General features: G+C 45.3%; 1 protein-coding gene across 2 annotated transcripts in view; it reads right to left on the bottom strand.

Annotated features, from left to right (window-relative positions):
* The window catches only part of LOC127928967 (procollagen-lysine,2-oxoglutarate 5-dioxygenase 2-like), a 188,199-nt gene that overhangs the window by 168,528 nt on the left and 2,562 nt on the right, over positions 1-17,109 (bottom strand). The window lies entirely within an intron of this gene.

Genomic DNA, 17,109 nt, shown 5'->3' with positions numbered 1-17,109 from the left:
GTTATTAGAACGTTTTCCTCTGGTTCCTTACACGTTTTCTCTCTGGTTCCTTACACGTTTTCCCTCTGGTTCCTCAAACGGTTTCCCTCTGGTTCCTCAAACGGTTTCCCTCTGGTTCCTTACACGTTTTCCCTCTGGTTCCTTACACGTTTTCCCTCTGGTTCCTTACACGTTTTCTCTCTGGTTCCTTACACGTTTTCCCTCTGGTTCCTCAAATGGTTTCCCTCTGGTTCCTCAAACTGTTTCCCTCTGGTTCCTTACACGTTTTCCCTCTGGTTCCTTACACGTTTCCCTCTGGTTCCTTACACGTTTTCCCTCTGGTTCCTTACATGTTTTCCCTCTGGTTCCTTACACGTTTCCCTCTGGTTCCTTACACGTTTTCCCTCTGGTTCCTTACACGTTTTCCCTCTGGTTCCTCAAACGTTTTCCCTCTGGTTCCTTACACGTTTTCCCTCTGGTTCCTTACACGTTTTCCCTCTGGTTCCTCAAACGTTTTCCCTCTGGTTCCTTGCACGTTTTCCCTCTGGTTCCTCAAACGTTTTCCCTCTGGTTCCTCAAATGTTTTCCCTCTGGTTCCTTGCACGTTTTCCCTCTGGTTCCTCAAACGTTTTCCCTCTGGTTCCTCAAACGTTTTCCCGCTGGTTCCTTACACGTTTTCCCTCTGGTTCCTCAAATGTTTTCCCTCTGGTTCCTCAAACGTTTTCCCTCTGGTTCCTCAAACGTTTTCCCTCTGGTTCCTCAAACGTTTTCCCTCTGGTTCCTCAAACGGTTTCCCTCTGGTTCCTTACACGTTTTCCCTCTGGTTCCTTACACGTTTTCCCTCTGGTTCCTCAAACGTTTTCCCTCTGGTTCCTCAAACGTTTTCCCTCTGGTTCCTTACACGTTTTCCCTCTGGTTACTAGAACGTTTTCCCTCTGGTTCCTCAAACGGTTTCCCTCTGGTTCCTTACACGTTTTCCCTCTGGTTCCTTACACGTTTCACTCTGGTTCCTTACACGTTTTCCCTCTGGTTCCTTACACGTTTTCCCTCTGGTTCCTCAAACGTTTTCCCTCTGGTTACTAGAACGTTTTCCCTCTGGTTACTAGAACGTTTTCCCTCTGGTTCCTCAAACGTTTTCCCTCTGGTTACTAGAACGTTTTCCCTCTGGTTCCTCAAACGTTTTCCCTCTGGTTACTAGAACGTTTTCCCTCTGGTTCCTCAAACGGTTTCCCTCTGGTTCCTCAAACGTTTTCCCTCTGGTTCCTCAAATGTTTTCCCTCTGGTTCCTCAAACGTTTTCCCTCTGGTTCCTCAAACGGTTTCCCTCTGGTTCCTTACACGTTTTCCCTCTGGTTCCTTACACGGTTTCCCTCTGGTTCCTTACACGTTTTCCCTCTGGTTTCCCTCTGGTTCCTTACACGTTTTCCCTCTGGTTCCTTACACGTTTTCCCTCTGGTTACTAGAACGTTTTCCCTCTGGTTACTAGAACGTTTTCCCTCTGGTTACTAGAACGGTTTCCCCTGGGAATGTTTTATCAACGATCTGAGGTATTTGAATAACTTCCTTAAAACTTGTACTGAATGTTTCAAGAAGACTTTTAATAACACTGCTAGATTATTTGGGGTTAACTGTTTTGAACTCCAAGCACAGATAGGACACAGATAGGACACAGATAGGACACAGATAGGACGCAGATAGGAGGCAGATAGGACGCAGTTAGGACACAGATAGGACACAGATAGGACGCAGATAGGATGCAGATAGGACACAGATAGGACACAGATAGGACGAGATAGGACGCAGATAGGACACAGATAGGCCAGATAGGACAGATAGGACGCAGATAGGACACAGATAGGACACAGATAGGACACAGATAGGACTCAGATAGGACGCAGATAGGACAGATAGGACAGATAGGACGCAGATAGGACACAGATAGGACGCAGATAGGACACAGATAGGACACAGATAGGACACAGATAGGACACAGATAGGACGCAGATAGGGAACAGATAGGACACAGATAGTACAGATAGGATGCAGATAGGACACAGATAGGACGCAGATAGGGAACAGATAGGACACAGATAGTACAGATAGGACGCAGATAGGACACAGATAGGACACAGATAGGACGCAGATAGGACACAGATAGGACGCAGATAGGACACAGATAAGACACAGATAGGACACAGATAGGACACAGATAGGACACAGATAGGACACAGAGATAGGGCGCAAATAGGACACAGATAGGACACAGATAGGACACAGATAGGACACAGATAGGACGCAGATAGGACACAGATAGGACGCAGATAGGACACAGATAGGACACAGATAGGACACAGATAGGACACAGATAGGACACATGGAAATGAAACTAATACAAGATGGTGTAGTCTTGTGTGATGACCTGTCCTCAGGTGTTTGGTGTTTTACCCGTGCTCTTTCCTTTAGTCGATCTACAGTCTATAGCCTACCTGTGTCTTATTTGCTGTTTGGAGCCTACCCATTGAAGTCCAGCTTAACATCTCGGCTATATTCAATTAGCTTTACAAACAATGTGGCTTTTCATCCCGTCTCCCCTACTTTGGTTCACCCGCCAGCCTTACAGTGTCTCAGCTAATCTGTCCCTCTGGAACCTGAGACTGCTTTCTTTTGGTGGCTCTGGTGGATTCCTTGATGTTTCTCCGTTGAGCGTTCAGCATCCAGCTCCCCTGGGCCTCAGTGTTTCCACACGGGTTCTATGCTGCCTCTCGGCTGCCAAGCTGCCAAGTGCTTCAGATTCCTGGTGTCTCCAAGAGGTTTCTCTGCTGAGTCGGGGTGGTCCAGCTCTAACGTCCTTCCGTGTCTAATCGTTGATACACCAGAGTGCTTAGGGGCCTTTCTCGACCCTGATCTCCCGGCTTGGATACCCTGGCAGCAGGGCAACATCTCCTGTTGACCCTCGCTCTACCACTGAGCCCCAGGAGAGCTATCTGTGCACATCCTCTTGTGATGTCCGTTATATGCCCCCTTGCATCCCAACCCACTTCTCTCCCTCCCCCGGGGTAAAACATTGATGCGTCTCCTCATCTTGGGATGTTATTTTCATCATTCATGGTCACTCTGTTTCTGGGGCTGCCTCTATTTTACCCTTATGTTTGTAATGAAACAGTGGTTTCCATCAAGCCTATCATGAATTCATGTGCACAGCAGCCAGAGATGATTAGAGTCAGCCTATCATGAATTCCCTCTCATGTGCACAGCAGCCAGGGATGATCACAGTCAGCCTATCATGAATTCCCTCTCATGTGCACAGCAGCCAGGGATGATCACAGTCAGCCTATCATGAATTCCCTCTCATGTGCACAGCAGCCAGGGATGATCACAGTCAGCCTATCATGAATTCCCTCTCATGTGCACAGCAGCCAGAGATGATTAGAGTCAGCCTATCATGAATTCCCTCTCATGTGCACAGCAGCCAGGGATGATCACAGTCAGCCTATCATGAATTCCCTCTCATGTGCACAGCAGCCAGGGATGATCACAGTCAGCCTATCATGAATTCCCTCTCATGTGCACAGCAGCCAGGGATGATCACAGTCAGCCTATCTCGTCACTTGTGGTTTCTGGTAATGTTCATTTAAACCCTAAGCCCAGTTGTTTCCACTGTTAACTATTATGTCACCATGGATACCAATAGAGTGACTTCGGACGACTTCTGTAACTGCCTCCGATTAATGTTTAAAAGGAAAACTCCACTCCCTAAAGGAAGACTCCACTCCCAAAAGGAAGAATCCACTCCCAAAAGGAAAACTCCACTCCCAAAAGGAAGACTCCACTCCCAAAAGGAAAACTCCACTCCCAAAAGGAAGACTCCACTCCCAAAAGGAAGACTCCACTCCCAAAAGGAAAACTCCACTCCCAAAAGGAAGACTCCACTCCCAAAAGGAAAACTCCACTCCCAAAAGGAAAACTCCACTCCCAAAAGGAAAACTCCACTCCCAAAAGGAAAACTCCACTACCAAAAGGAAGACTCCACTCCCAAAAGGAAAACTCCACTCCCAAAAGGAAGACTCCACTCCCAAAAGGATGACTCCACTCCCAAAAGGAAGACTCCACTCCCAAAAGGAAGACTCCTCTCCCAAAAGGAAAACTCCTCTCCCAAAAGGAAAACTCCTCTCCCAAAAGGAAAACTCCACTCACAAAAGGAAGACTCCACTCCCAAAAGGGAAGCCATCAGCCATCAAGTTTGCAAGATATTGTAAACTTTCAAAACACAGCAATCATCCCTGTATGATGCACTTGGATTCCTATGATGCTACGTTTTGCTGAAGTACTGACATTCCCACAGAAGAGCTTCTTAACATTCCAGGAAGAATTTTAGAACATTTTAGAACAATGTCAAACGAATTAAATGAAACATGTTTGAACTTTTAGGAAAACCTTCTGTAAAAGGAATAGAATACCAAGAAAATTACATTTTTTGTTGTTGTGGTTGTCAAGTTCCTTAAAAATGTGCTGAGCCAATCAAGTTTTGGGAAGGTTTAAATTCCAAATAACCATAGGACAACCACACTCTCACCAAGCTCTGAGAAGCATATGGTTCACAGAACGTTATGTGCTACCTGGGTTATTTTCTCCATCCTTGCCATTGATAACATATCTCACCAACGACCAGTAATGGAGGGTCCTTCACCTAGTGGTCAGTTCAAGGTTTAGCTCTCCATAAGTCTTCCTCTGTCACCACGCAGTGTCTTTGGTGCGACAGACGAGTGTCACAGCAAGTTGCCAACACCGTCAACATGGAAGTGTGATAATTATCCGTTACAGAGACGGCTTATTGCAGGCTAGAATGAGGTGCTAGAGGTGTTATAGAATAGACGTTTCTCGTTTCTGTTCAAGTGATCACATAAAAGGAATCCTCCAATGAAATCTATGCTACTAATCTGCCAGAGTTACGCAGCTGCACCATCTCATCTGCCTTTGTTATGTGCTTCCTAGAAAGCGGGTGTAAACTAACAGGGAAATGGTCCTTTTCCAACAATGCAGAGTTAAAAGGCAAGATAGAAAAATTGTTTAACACTTTTTAATAGTGACACGAAGAATAAATACACAATGAATAACGCATAAAAATGATGTGTAAACATAACATTGCTATATACAGGGAACCCAGAACTGAGTCAATGTGCAGCGATAAGGGTCAAAGGTAACTGAGGTAGTTATGTACATATGTGTATTTGATTTAACCTGTATTTAGTTATGCAACAGGAAAGATAGACAGTCTGGACAAGCCAGTTAGAATTACACCCGAGTCAATTACATCAGATCCGACCCAATGACATCAGATCCAACCCAATGACATCAGATCCAACCCAATGATATCAGATCCGACCCAATGACATCAGATCCGACCCAAAGACATTAGATCCAACCCAATGACATCAGATTCAACCAATGACATCAGATCCGACCCAATGATATCAGATCCAACCCAATGACATCAGATCCGACCCAATGACATCAGATCCAACCCAATGATATCAGATCCAACCAATGACATCAGATCCGACCCAATGACATCAGATCCAACCCAATGACATCAGATCCAACCCAATGATATCAGATCCAACCCAATGACATCAGATCCGACCCAATGACATCAGATCCGACCCAATGACATCAGATCCAACCCAATGATATCAGATCCGACCCAATGATATCAGATCCAACCCAATGACATCAGATCCGACCCAATGATATCAGATCCAACCCAATGACATCAGATCCGACCCAATGACATCAGATCCAACCCAATAACATCAGATCCGACCCAATGACATCAGATCGGACCCAATGATATCAGATCCAACCCAATGATATCAGATCCGACCCAATGACAATGATCGGACCCAATGACAATGATCGGACCCAATGACAATGATCGGACCCAATGACATCAGATCGGACCCAATGATATCAGATCCAACCCAATGACATCAGATCCGACCCAATGATATCAGATCCGACCCAATGACATCAGATCCAACCCAATGACATCAGATCCAACCCAATGATATCAGATCCGACCCAATGACATCAGATCCAACCCAATGACATCAGATCCAACCCAATGACATCAGATCCAACCCAATGACATCAGATCCGACCCAAAGACATTAGATCCAACCCAATGACATCAGATCCAACCAATGACATCAGATCCGACCCAATGACATCAGATCCAACCCAATGACATCAGATCCGACCCAATGACATCAGATCCAACCCAATGACATCAGATCCGACCCAATGACATCAGATCCGACCCAATGATATCAGATCCAACCCAATGATATCAGATCCGACCCAATGACATCAGATCCGACCCAATGATATCAGATCCAACCCAATGATATCAGATCCGACCCAATGACATCAGATCCGACCCAATGACATCAGATCCGACCCAATGACATCAGATCCGACCCAATGACATCAGATCCGACCCAATGATATCAGATCCAACCCAATGATATCAGATCCGACCCAATGATATCAGATCCGACCCAAAGACATCAGATCCGACCCAATGACATTAGATCCAACCCAATGATATCAGAACCGACCCAATGACATTAGATCCAACCCAATGACATCAGATCCAACCCAATGACATCAGATCCAACCCAATGACATCAGATCCAACCCAATGACATTAGATCCGACCCAAAGACATCCCCCATTTCACTGGGGGACGACGTTGTCGATGCACTTATCACATGAAGCTGGTGACTGATGTGGTAAACTCCTCAATGCCATCGGATGTCACGGGTACTTCCAGGAATTAGGAGGATAGGGTTAAAGTCAGATTAGCCAAAATGGAGGATGAGGGAGAGCTTTGTGTGTCTTTCTGTGGAGTAAAGGTGGTCTACAGTTTTTTTCCCTTCTAGTTGCACAGGTGACGTGCTGGTAGAAATGAGGTGAAAACAGATTTCAGTTTTCCTGTATTAAAATCACATGTCACTAGGAGCGCTGTCTCTGGATGAGCGTTTTCTTCTTTGCCTATTACACAGCTCTTTGAGGGAGGTCTTAGTGCCAGCAACGTGTCAGGGGAACTAAGGGACTCAAAATAATGAACAGGCGAGGAGAATGAGAGGAAGGGGAGAGGACATTTCAACCCAATCATCTCAGAGAATAGGGGACTAGAACTATGAACAGGAGAGGAGAAATAGGTGAGGAGAAGGTCAGGGGTATGAGAGGAGGAGAGGAGAAGGAAAGGGGAATGAGAGGAGGAGAGGAGAAAGACAAGGGGATGAGAGGAGGAGAGGGAGAAGGACAGGAGGAGAAGGACAGGGGAATGAGAGGAGGACAAGGGAATGAGAGGAGGAGAGGAGAAGGACAGGGGAATGAGAGGAGGAGAGGAGAAGGACAGGGGAATGAGAGGAGGAGAGGAGAAGGAAAGGGGAATGAGAGGAGGAGAGGAGAAGGAAAGGGGAATGAGAGGAGGAAAGAAGAAATAGGAGGAGAAGGACAGGGGAATGAGAAGAGGAAAGAAGAAATAGGAGGAGAAGGACAGGGGAATGAGAGGAGGACAAGGGAATGAGAGGAGGAGAGGAGAAGTAGGAGGAGAATGACAGGGGAATGAGAGGAGGAGAGAAGGACAGGGGAATGAGAGGAGGAGAGGAGAAATAGGAGGAGGAGGACAGGGGAATGAGAGGAGGAGAGAAGGACAGGGGAATGAGAAGAGGAAAGAAGAAATAGGAGGAGGAGGACAGGGGAATGAGAGGTGGAGAGAAGGACAGGGGAATGAGAGGAGGAGAGGAGAAGGAAAGGGGAATGAGAGGAGGAGAGGAGAAGGACAGGGAAATGAGAAGAGGAGAGGAGGAGGACAAGGGAATGAGAGGAGGAGAGGAGAAGGACAGGGGAATGAGAAGAGGAGAGGAGAAGGACATGGAAATGAGAGAGGAGGAGAAAGACATGGAAATGAGAGGAGGAGAGGAGAAGGACATGGAAATGAGAGGAGGAGAGGAGAAGGACAGGGGAATGAGAGGAGGAAAGAAGAAATAGGAGGAGGACAGGGGAATGAGAGGTGGAGAGAAGGACAGGGGAATGAGAGGAGGAGAGGAGAAATAGGAGGAGGAGGACAGGGGAATGAGAGGAGGAGAGGAGGAGGACAGGGGAATGAGAGGAGGAGAGGAGAAGGACAGGGGAATGAGAGGAGGGGAGGAGAAGGACAGGGGAATGAGAGGAGGAGAGGAGAAGGACAGGGGAATGAGAGGAGGAGAGGAGAAGGACAGGGGAATGAGAGGAGGAGAGGAGAAGGACAGGGGAATGAGAGGAGGAGAGAAGAAATAGGAGGAGAAGGACAGGGGAATGAGAGGAGGAGAGGAGAAGGACAGGGGAATGAGAGGAGGAGAGGAGAAGGACAGGGGAATGAGAAGAGGAAAGAAGAAATAGGAGGAGGAGGACAGGGAATGAGAGGAGGAGAGAAGAAATAGGAGAGAAGGACAGGGGAATGAGAGGAGGAGAGGAGAAGGACAGGGGAATGAGAGGAGGAGAGGAGAAGGACAGGGGAATGAGAGGTGGAGAGGAGAAGGACATGGAAATGAGAGGAGGAGAGGAGAAAGACAGGGGAATGAGAGGAGGAGAGGAGAAGGACATGGAAATGAGAGGAGGAGAGGAGAAGGACAGGGAATGAGAGGAGGAGAGAAGAAATAGGAGGAGGAGGACATGGGAATGAGAGGAGGAGAGAAGAAATAGGAGAGAAGGACAGGGGAATGAGAGGAGGAGAGGAGAAGGACAGGAAATGAGAGGAGGAGAGGAGAAAGACAGGGGAATGAGAGGAGGAGAGGAGAAGGACATGGAAATGAGAGGAGGAGAGGAGAAGGAAAGGGGAATGAGAGGAGGAGAGGAGAAGGACATGGAAATGAGAGGAGGAGAGGAGAAGGACAGGGAATGAGAGGAGGAAAGAAGAAATAGGAGGAGGAGGACAGGGGAATGAGAGGAGGGGAGGAGAAGGACAGGGGAATGAGAGGAGGAGAGGAGAAGGACAGGGGAATGAGAGGAGGGGAGGAGAAGGACAGGGAATGAGAGGAGGAGAGGAGAAGGACAGGGAATGAGAGGAGGAGAGGAGGACAGGGGAATGAGAGGAGGAGAGGAGAAGGACAGGGGAATGAGATGAGGAGAGGAGAAGGACAGGGGAATGAGAGGAGGAGAGGAGAAGGACAGGGGAATGAGAGGAGGAGAGGAGAAGGACAGGGGAATGAGAAGAGGAAAGAAGAAATAGGAGGAGAAGGACAGGGGAATGAGAGGAGGAGAGGAGAAGGACAGGGGAATGAGAGGAGGAGAGAAGAAATAGGAGGAGAAGGACAGGGGAATGAGAGGAGGAGAGGAGAAGGACAGGGGAATGAGAGGAGGAGAGGAGAAGGACAGGGAAATGAGAGGAGGAGAGGAGAAGGACATGGAAATGAGAGGAGGAGAGGAGAAAGACAGGGGAATGAGAGGAGGAGAGGAGAAGGACATGGAAATGAGAGGAGAGTCACTAAGGGACTAGAAACTATGAACAGGAGAAAGGGAGAAGGAAGACGAAGAGGAAGTGGAGAAGGAAATGGAAGAGGGGGAAGAGGAGGAGGAGGAGGAAGAGGATGAGGAGAAGGAAGAGAAAGAGGAAGAAGAGAAGTTGAGGAAGAGGATGAGGAAGAGGAAGAAGAAGGAATAGGAGAAAGTGGAAAAAGAGGTCACACATCTGTTTACAGACAAGGATGCTTGGTTGTGGTGATATGTGCCAATGTTCCAAGAAGACCAATTGCAGGCTTGGCCTGCTAGCTAAGTTTATTATTACAGCCCAGTCTTTATACACCATAGAATGTATGGGTGGCTGGTATTACAGCCCAGTCTTTATATACCATAGAATGTATGGGTATCTATATATACCATATAATGTATGGGTATCTTTATGTACCATATAATGTATGGGTATCTTTATGTACCATAGAATGTATGGGTATCTGGTATTACAGCCCAGTCTTTATATACCATAGAATGTATGGGTGGCTGGTATTACAGCCCAGTCTTTATATACCATAGAATGTATGGGTATCTTTATATACCATATAATGTATGGGTATCTTTATGTACCATATAATGTATGGGTATCTTTATGTACCATAGAATGTATGGGTATCTGGTATTACAGCCCAGTCTTTATATACCATATAATGTATGGGTATCTATATGTACCATAGAATGTATGGGTATCTTTATGTACCATATAATGTATGGGTGGCTGGTATTACAGCCCAGTCTTTATATACCATAGAATGTATGGGTATCTATATGTACCATATAATGTATGGGTATCTTTATGTACCATAGAATGTATGGGTATCTGGTATTACAGCCCAGTCTTTATATACCATAGAATGTATGGGTATCTTTATGTACCATAGAATGTATGGTTGGCTGGTATTACAGCCCAGTCTTTATATACCATAGATTGTATGGGTTTCTGGTATTACAGCCCAGTCTTTATATACCATATAATGTATGGGTATCTTTATATACCATAGAATGTATGGGTGGCTGGTATTACAGCCCAGTCTTTATATACCATAGAATATATGGGTGGCTGGTATTAGAGCCCAGTCTTTATATACCATAGAATGTATGAATATCTGGTATTACAGCCCAGTATTTATATACCATATAATGTATGGGTATCTTTATGTACCATAGAATGTATGGGTATCTGGTATTACAGCCCAGTCTTTATATACCATAGAATGTATGGGTAGCTTTATGTACCATATAATGTATGGGTAGCTTTATGTACCATATAATGTATGGGAATATTTATGTACCATTGAATGTATGGGTATCTTTATGTACCATATAATGTATGGCTATCTTTATGTACCATATCATGTATGGGTATCTCCCATCTAAGGTGGAGTTTCCTTTTTCTCCGTGTGAAAATTTTCATAGAAGGTCCTCATGATGTCACCGAGGTCTCGTCCTAACTGACACCCTGCGTAGTGCACTACTGTTGTCCAGGGCCCATGGGGGATAGTGTACCAGTTAGGACACAGACATGGTACAGAGTAAGTCTGCCTCTCAGCTTTCCTGTGTGACGGTTGAGGAAAGCCAGAAGCTCAGAAACAGACAGCTGCTAACCCGACGACCCACAGACATCTACACTGAGACACCTTCCAGCTATGTACTGGAATGTTAAAAACTGGATTACAAACAAACTCTGCCATAAAAACACTTTAGTGATGAAAGACACCAGGACAGGGGATAAACGTCCCACTTTGTGTCGTCATCTCGACCAATGGGAAGGAGTTTCACAGAGAAGTTTCTAGAAGCTAGTGGTTGCTACAGTCTGGTCCAATCATTAATGTAAACACCCAGAACTCACAGCAATTAAAGTTAAGCAGCTCCATTTCAACCTATTATGGTCAGGTTTGTGCTTTTCCCAGATTTAAAACACTGAAGCTTTTTACAGTCTAGCAGTCGACGTTACTGAGAACATCTAACAGAAAAGAAAACTCAATCTCCTCTGTGTTTGAATTCCAACACAAGGTGCCCAAACACATCTCTGCCTCTCTCCCTATTATAAAAAAACATAAATAATATGTTTTGTTAAGTATTAAAGTGTAATATTGGGATGAAAAACATCAAAATGCAATAAATGCCAACTCTCTATCTGACACGGTACATGGGTCTTCTCCATTCATGTCCATAACCATGTGTGTGAGGTGTATACATTTGTTTCAGATTAGATTTGTTTAAGACTACAAAGAAACACACTGTGTGACCCTGATTTAGTCCACTACACCACTAAATCAAAAGGTTAAACATGTCCACACACACACACACCAGACGCCGGTTCATTCTGTACTCTAAATCACAAAGTGTCAAACAGGACAGAGAGTATATAGAGGACAGAGAGTATATAGAGGACAGAGAGTATATAGAGGACAGAGAGTATATAGAGGACAGAGAGTATATAGAGGACAGAGAGTATATAGAGGACAGAGAGTATATAGAGGACAGAGAGTATATAGAGGACAGAGAGTATATAGAGGACAGAGAGTATATAGAGGACAGAGAGTATATGGAAGACAGAGAGTATATAGAGGACAGGAGTATATGGAAGACAGAGAGTATATAGAGGACAGAGAGTATATAGAGGACAGAGAGTATATAGAGGACAGAGAGTATATAGAGGACAGAGAGTATATAGAGGACAGAGAGTATATAGAGGACAGAGTGTATATAGAGGACAGAGAGTATATAGAGGACAGAGAGTACGTAGAGGACAGAGAATATATAGAGGACAGAGAGTATATAGAGGACAGAGAGTATATAGAGGACAGAGAGTATATGGAGGACAGAGAGTATATAGAGGACAAGGAGTATATAGAGGACAGAGAGTATATAGAGGACAGAGAGTATGTAGAGGACAGAGAATATACAGAGGACAGAGAGTATATAGAGGACAGAGAGTATATAGAGGACAGAGAGTATATAGAGGGCAGAGAGTATATAGAGGACAGAGAGTATATAGAGGACAGGGAGTATATAGAAGACAGAGAGTACGTAGAGGACAGAGAATATACAGAGGTCAGAGAGTATATAGAGGACAGAGAGTATATAGAGGACAGAGAGTATATAGAGGACAGAGAGTATATAGAGGACAGAGAGTATATAGAGGACAGAGAGTATATAGAGGACAGAGAGTATATAGAGGACAGAGAGTATATAGAGGACAGAGAGTATATAGAGGACAGAGAGTATATAGAGGACAGAGAGTATATAGAGGACAGAGAGTATATGGAGGACAGAGAGTATATAGAGGACAGAGAGTATATAGAGGACAGAGAGTATATAGAGGACAGAGAGTACGTAGAGGACAGAGAATATATAGAGGACAGAGAGTATATAGAGGACAGAGAGTACGTAGAGGACAGAGAGTATATAGAGGACAGAGAGTACGTAGAGGACAGAGAATATATAGAGGACAGAGAGTATATAGAGGACAGAGAGTACATAGAGGACAGAGAGTATATAGAGGACAGAGAGTATATAGAGGACAGAGAGTATATAGAGGACAGAGAGTAGATAGAGGACAGAGAGTATATAGAGGACAGAGAGTATATAGAGGACAGAGAGTATATAGAGGACAGAGAGTATATAGAGGACATATAGAGGACAGAGAGTACATAGAGGACAGAGAGTATATAGAGGACAGAGAGTATATAGAGGACAGAGTGTATATAGAGGACAGAGAGTATATAGAGGACAGAGAGTATATGGAGGACAGAGAGTATATAGAGGACAGAGAGTATATAGAGGACAGAGAGTACCAATAGAGGACAGAGAGTATATAGAGGACAGAGAGTATATAGAGGACAGAGAGTATATAGAGGACAGAGAGTATAGAGGACAGAGAGTACATAGAGGACAGAGAGTATATAGAGGACAGAGAGTATATAGAGGACAGAGAGGATAGAGAGGACATAGAGGACAGAGAGTATATAGAGGACAGAGAGTATAGAGGACAGAGAGTATATAGAGGACAGAGAGTATATAGAGGACAGAGAGTATATAGAGGACAGAGAGTATATAGAGGACAGAGAGTATATAGAGGACAGAGAGTGTAGAGGACAGAGGACAGAGAGTATATAGAGGACAGAGAGTATATAGAGGACAGAGAGTATATAGAGGACAGAGAGTATATAGAGGACAGAGAGAGGATATAGAGGACAGAGAGACAGAGAGTATATAGAGGACAGAGAGTATATAGAGGACAGAGAGTATATAGAGGACAGAGGACAGTATATAGAGGACAGAGAGTATATAGAGGACAGAGAGTATATAGAGGACATATAGAGGACAGAGAGTACATAGAGGACAGAGAGTATATAGAGGACAGAGAGTATATAGAGGACAGAGTGTATATAGAGGACATATAGAGGACAGAGAGTACATAGAGGACAGAGAGTATATAGAGGACAGAGAGTATATAGAGGACAGAGAGTACATAGAGGACAGAGATAGAGGACAGAGAGTATATAGAGGACAGAGAGTATATAGAGGACAGAGAGTACATAGAGGACAGAGAGTATATAGAGGACAGAGAGTATATAGAGGACAGAGAGGACATATAGAGGACAGAGAGTATATAGAGGACAGAGAGTATATAGAGGACAGAGAGGATATAGAGGACAGAGAGTACATAGAGGACAGAGAGTATATAGAGGACAGAGCGTATATAGAGGACAGAGAGTATATAGAGGACAGAGAGTATATAGAGGACAGAGAGTATATAGAGGACAGAGAGTATATAGAGGACAGAGAGTATATAGAGGACAGAGAGAGGACAGAGAGTATATAGAGGACAGAGAGTATATAGAGGACATATAGAGGACAGAGATATAGAGGACAGAGAGTATATAGAGGACAGAGAGTATATAGAGGACAGAGAGTATAGAGGACAGAGAGTATATAGAGGACAGAGAGTACATAGAGGACAGAGAGTATATAGAGGACAGAGAGTATATAGAGGACAGAGAGTATATAGAGGACATATAGAGGACAGAGAGTACATAGAGGACAGAGAGTATATAGAGGACAGAGAGTATATAGGACATATAGGACAGAGAGTACATAGAGGACAGAGTATATAGAGGACAGAGAGTATACATAGAGGACAGAGAGTATATAGAGGACAGAGAGTATATAGAGGACAGAGAGTATATAGAGGACAGAGAGTATATAGAGGACAGAGAGTATAGAGGACAGAGAGTAGAGGACAGAGAGTATATAGAGGACAGGGAGTATATGGAAGACAGAGAGTATATAGAGGACAGAGAGTATATAGAGGACAGAGAGTATATAGAGGACAGAGAGTATATAGAGGACAGAGAGTATATAGAGGACAGATGGACTTCCTTCATAGTATAAAACTAAAAATGATCTTTCTTTGTCAATGAAAGTGAAAATCTCAGATGAACACATTCAGCTTTGTTGAAAGGTTAAGTTAAAATAAAGTCCAGTCAGCTTATTCATCGTTTGCAGCCAAGTGTTGATAGAGGCTCATAAAACCTTTTAATTCCATCGTAAAGACATCTTTAAATAGTGACAGAGGCTGTTTGATGTGGAGATTGTGAGCCACACGTTAAATGTTTCAGAGTGTCTCCCTGGCCCAGTTCAGTGTGAACAGTTAGATGGTTCAGAGTGTCTCCCTGGCCCAGTTCTGTGTGAACAGTTAGATGGTTCAGAGTGTCTCCCTGGCCCAGTTAGATGGTTCAGAGTGTCTCCCTGGCCCAGTTCAGTGTGAACAGTTAGATGGTTCAGAGTGTCTCCCTGGCCCAGTTAGATGGTTCAGAGTGTCTCCCTGGCCCAGTTCTGTGTGAACAGTTAGATGGTTCAGAGTGTCTCCCTGGCCCAGTTAGATGGTTCAGAGTGTCTCCCTGGCCCAGTTAGATGGTTCAGAGTGTCTCCCTGGCCCAGTTCAGTGTGAACAGTTAGATGGTTCAGAGTGTCTCCCTGGCCCAGTTAGATGGTTCAGAGTGTCTCCCTGGCCCAGTTCTGTGTGAACAGTTAGATGGTTCAGAGTGTCTCCCTGGCCCAGTTAGATGGTTCAGAGTGTCTCCCTGGCCCAGTTCAGTGTGAACAGTTAGATGGTTCAGAGTGTCTCCCTGGCCCAGTTAGATGGTTCAGAGTGTCTCCCTGGCCCAGTTAGATGGTTCAGAGTGTCTCCCTGGCCCAGTTAGATGGTTCAGAGTGTCTCCCTGGCCCAGTTAGATGGATCAGAGTGTCTCCCTGGCCCAGTTCTGTGTGAACAGTTAGATGGTTCAGAGTGTCTCCCTGGCCCAGTTCAGTGTGAACAGTTAGATGGTTCAGAGTGTCTCCCTGGCCCAGTTCAGTGTGAACAGTTAGATGGTTCAGAGTGTCTCCCTGGCCCAGTTCAGTGTGAACAGTTAGATGGTTCAGAGTGTCTCCCTGGCCCAGTTCAGTGTGAACAGTTAGATGGTTCAGAGTGTCTCCCTGGCCCAGTTCAGTGTGAACAGTTAGATGGATCAGAGTGTCTCCCTGGCCCAGTTCAGTGTGAACAGTTAGATGGTTCAGAGTGTCTCCCTGGCCCAGTTCAGTGTGAACAGTTAGATGGTTCAGAGTGTCTCCCTGGCCCAGTTAGATGGTTCAGAGTGTCTCCCTGGCCCAGTTCAGTGTGAACAGTTAGATGGTTCAGAGTGTCTCCCTGGCCCAGTTCAGTGTGAACAGTTAGATGGTTCAGAGTGTCTCCCTGGCCCAGTTCAGTGTGAACAGTTAGATGGTTCAGAGTGTCTCCCTGGCCCAGTTAGATGGTTCAGAGTGTCTCCCTGGCCCAGTTCAGTGTGAACAGTTAGAACAGTTAGACTTTAACATGCAGCCCTGTGTTCCTAAGCAGTTGGCTTCTGGGCTGAGAGGCTTTAACAAGCAGCCCTGTGTTCCTAAGCAGTTGGCTTCTGGGCTGAGAGGCTTTAACAAGCAGCCCTGTGTTCCTAAGCAGTTGGCTTCTGGGCTGAGAGACTTTAACATGCAGCCCTGTGTTCCTAAGCAGTTGGCTTCTGGGCTGAGAGACTTTAACATGCAGCCCTGTGTTCCTAAGCAGTTGGCTTCTGGGCTGAGAGGCTTTAACAAGCAGCCCTGTGTTCCTAAGCAGTTGGCTTCTGGGCTGAGAGGCTTTAACAAGCAGCCCTGTGTTCCTAAGCAGTTGGCTTCTGGGCTGAGAGGCTTTAACATGCAGCCCTGTGTTCCTAAGCAGTTGGCTTCTGGGCTGAGAGGCTTTAACATGCAGCCCTGTGTTCCTAAGCAGTTGGCTTCTGGGCTGAGAGACTTTAACATGCAGCCCTGTGTTCCTAAGCAGTTGGCTTCTGGGCTGAGAGACTTTAACATGCAGCCCTGTGTTCCTAAGCAGTTGGCTTCTGGGCTGAGAGACTTTAACATGCAGCCCTGTGTTCCTAAGCAGTTGGCTTCTGGGCTGAGAGGCTTTAACAAGCAGCCCTGTGTTCCTAAGCAGTTGGCTTCTGGGCTGAGAGACTTTAACATGCAGCCCTGTGTTCCTAAGCAGTTGGCTTCTGGGCTGAGAGACTTT

Source organism: Oncorhynchus keta, unplaced genomic scaffold (assembly GCF_023373465.1).
Source record: "Oncorhynchus keta strain PuntledgeMale-10-30-2019 unplaced genomic scaffold, Oket_V2 Un_scaffold_515_pilon_pilon, whole genome shotgun sequence".
Classification (NCBI taxonomy): domain Eukaryota; kingdom Metazoa; phylum Chordata; class Actinopteri; order Salmoniformes; family Salmonidae; genus Oncorhynchus; species Oncorhynchus keta.
The sequence above is the reverse complement of the archived record's forward strand: the minus strand, read 5'-3'. Positions and strand labels throughout refer to the sequence as shown.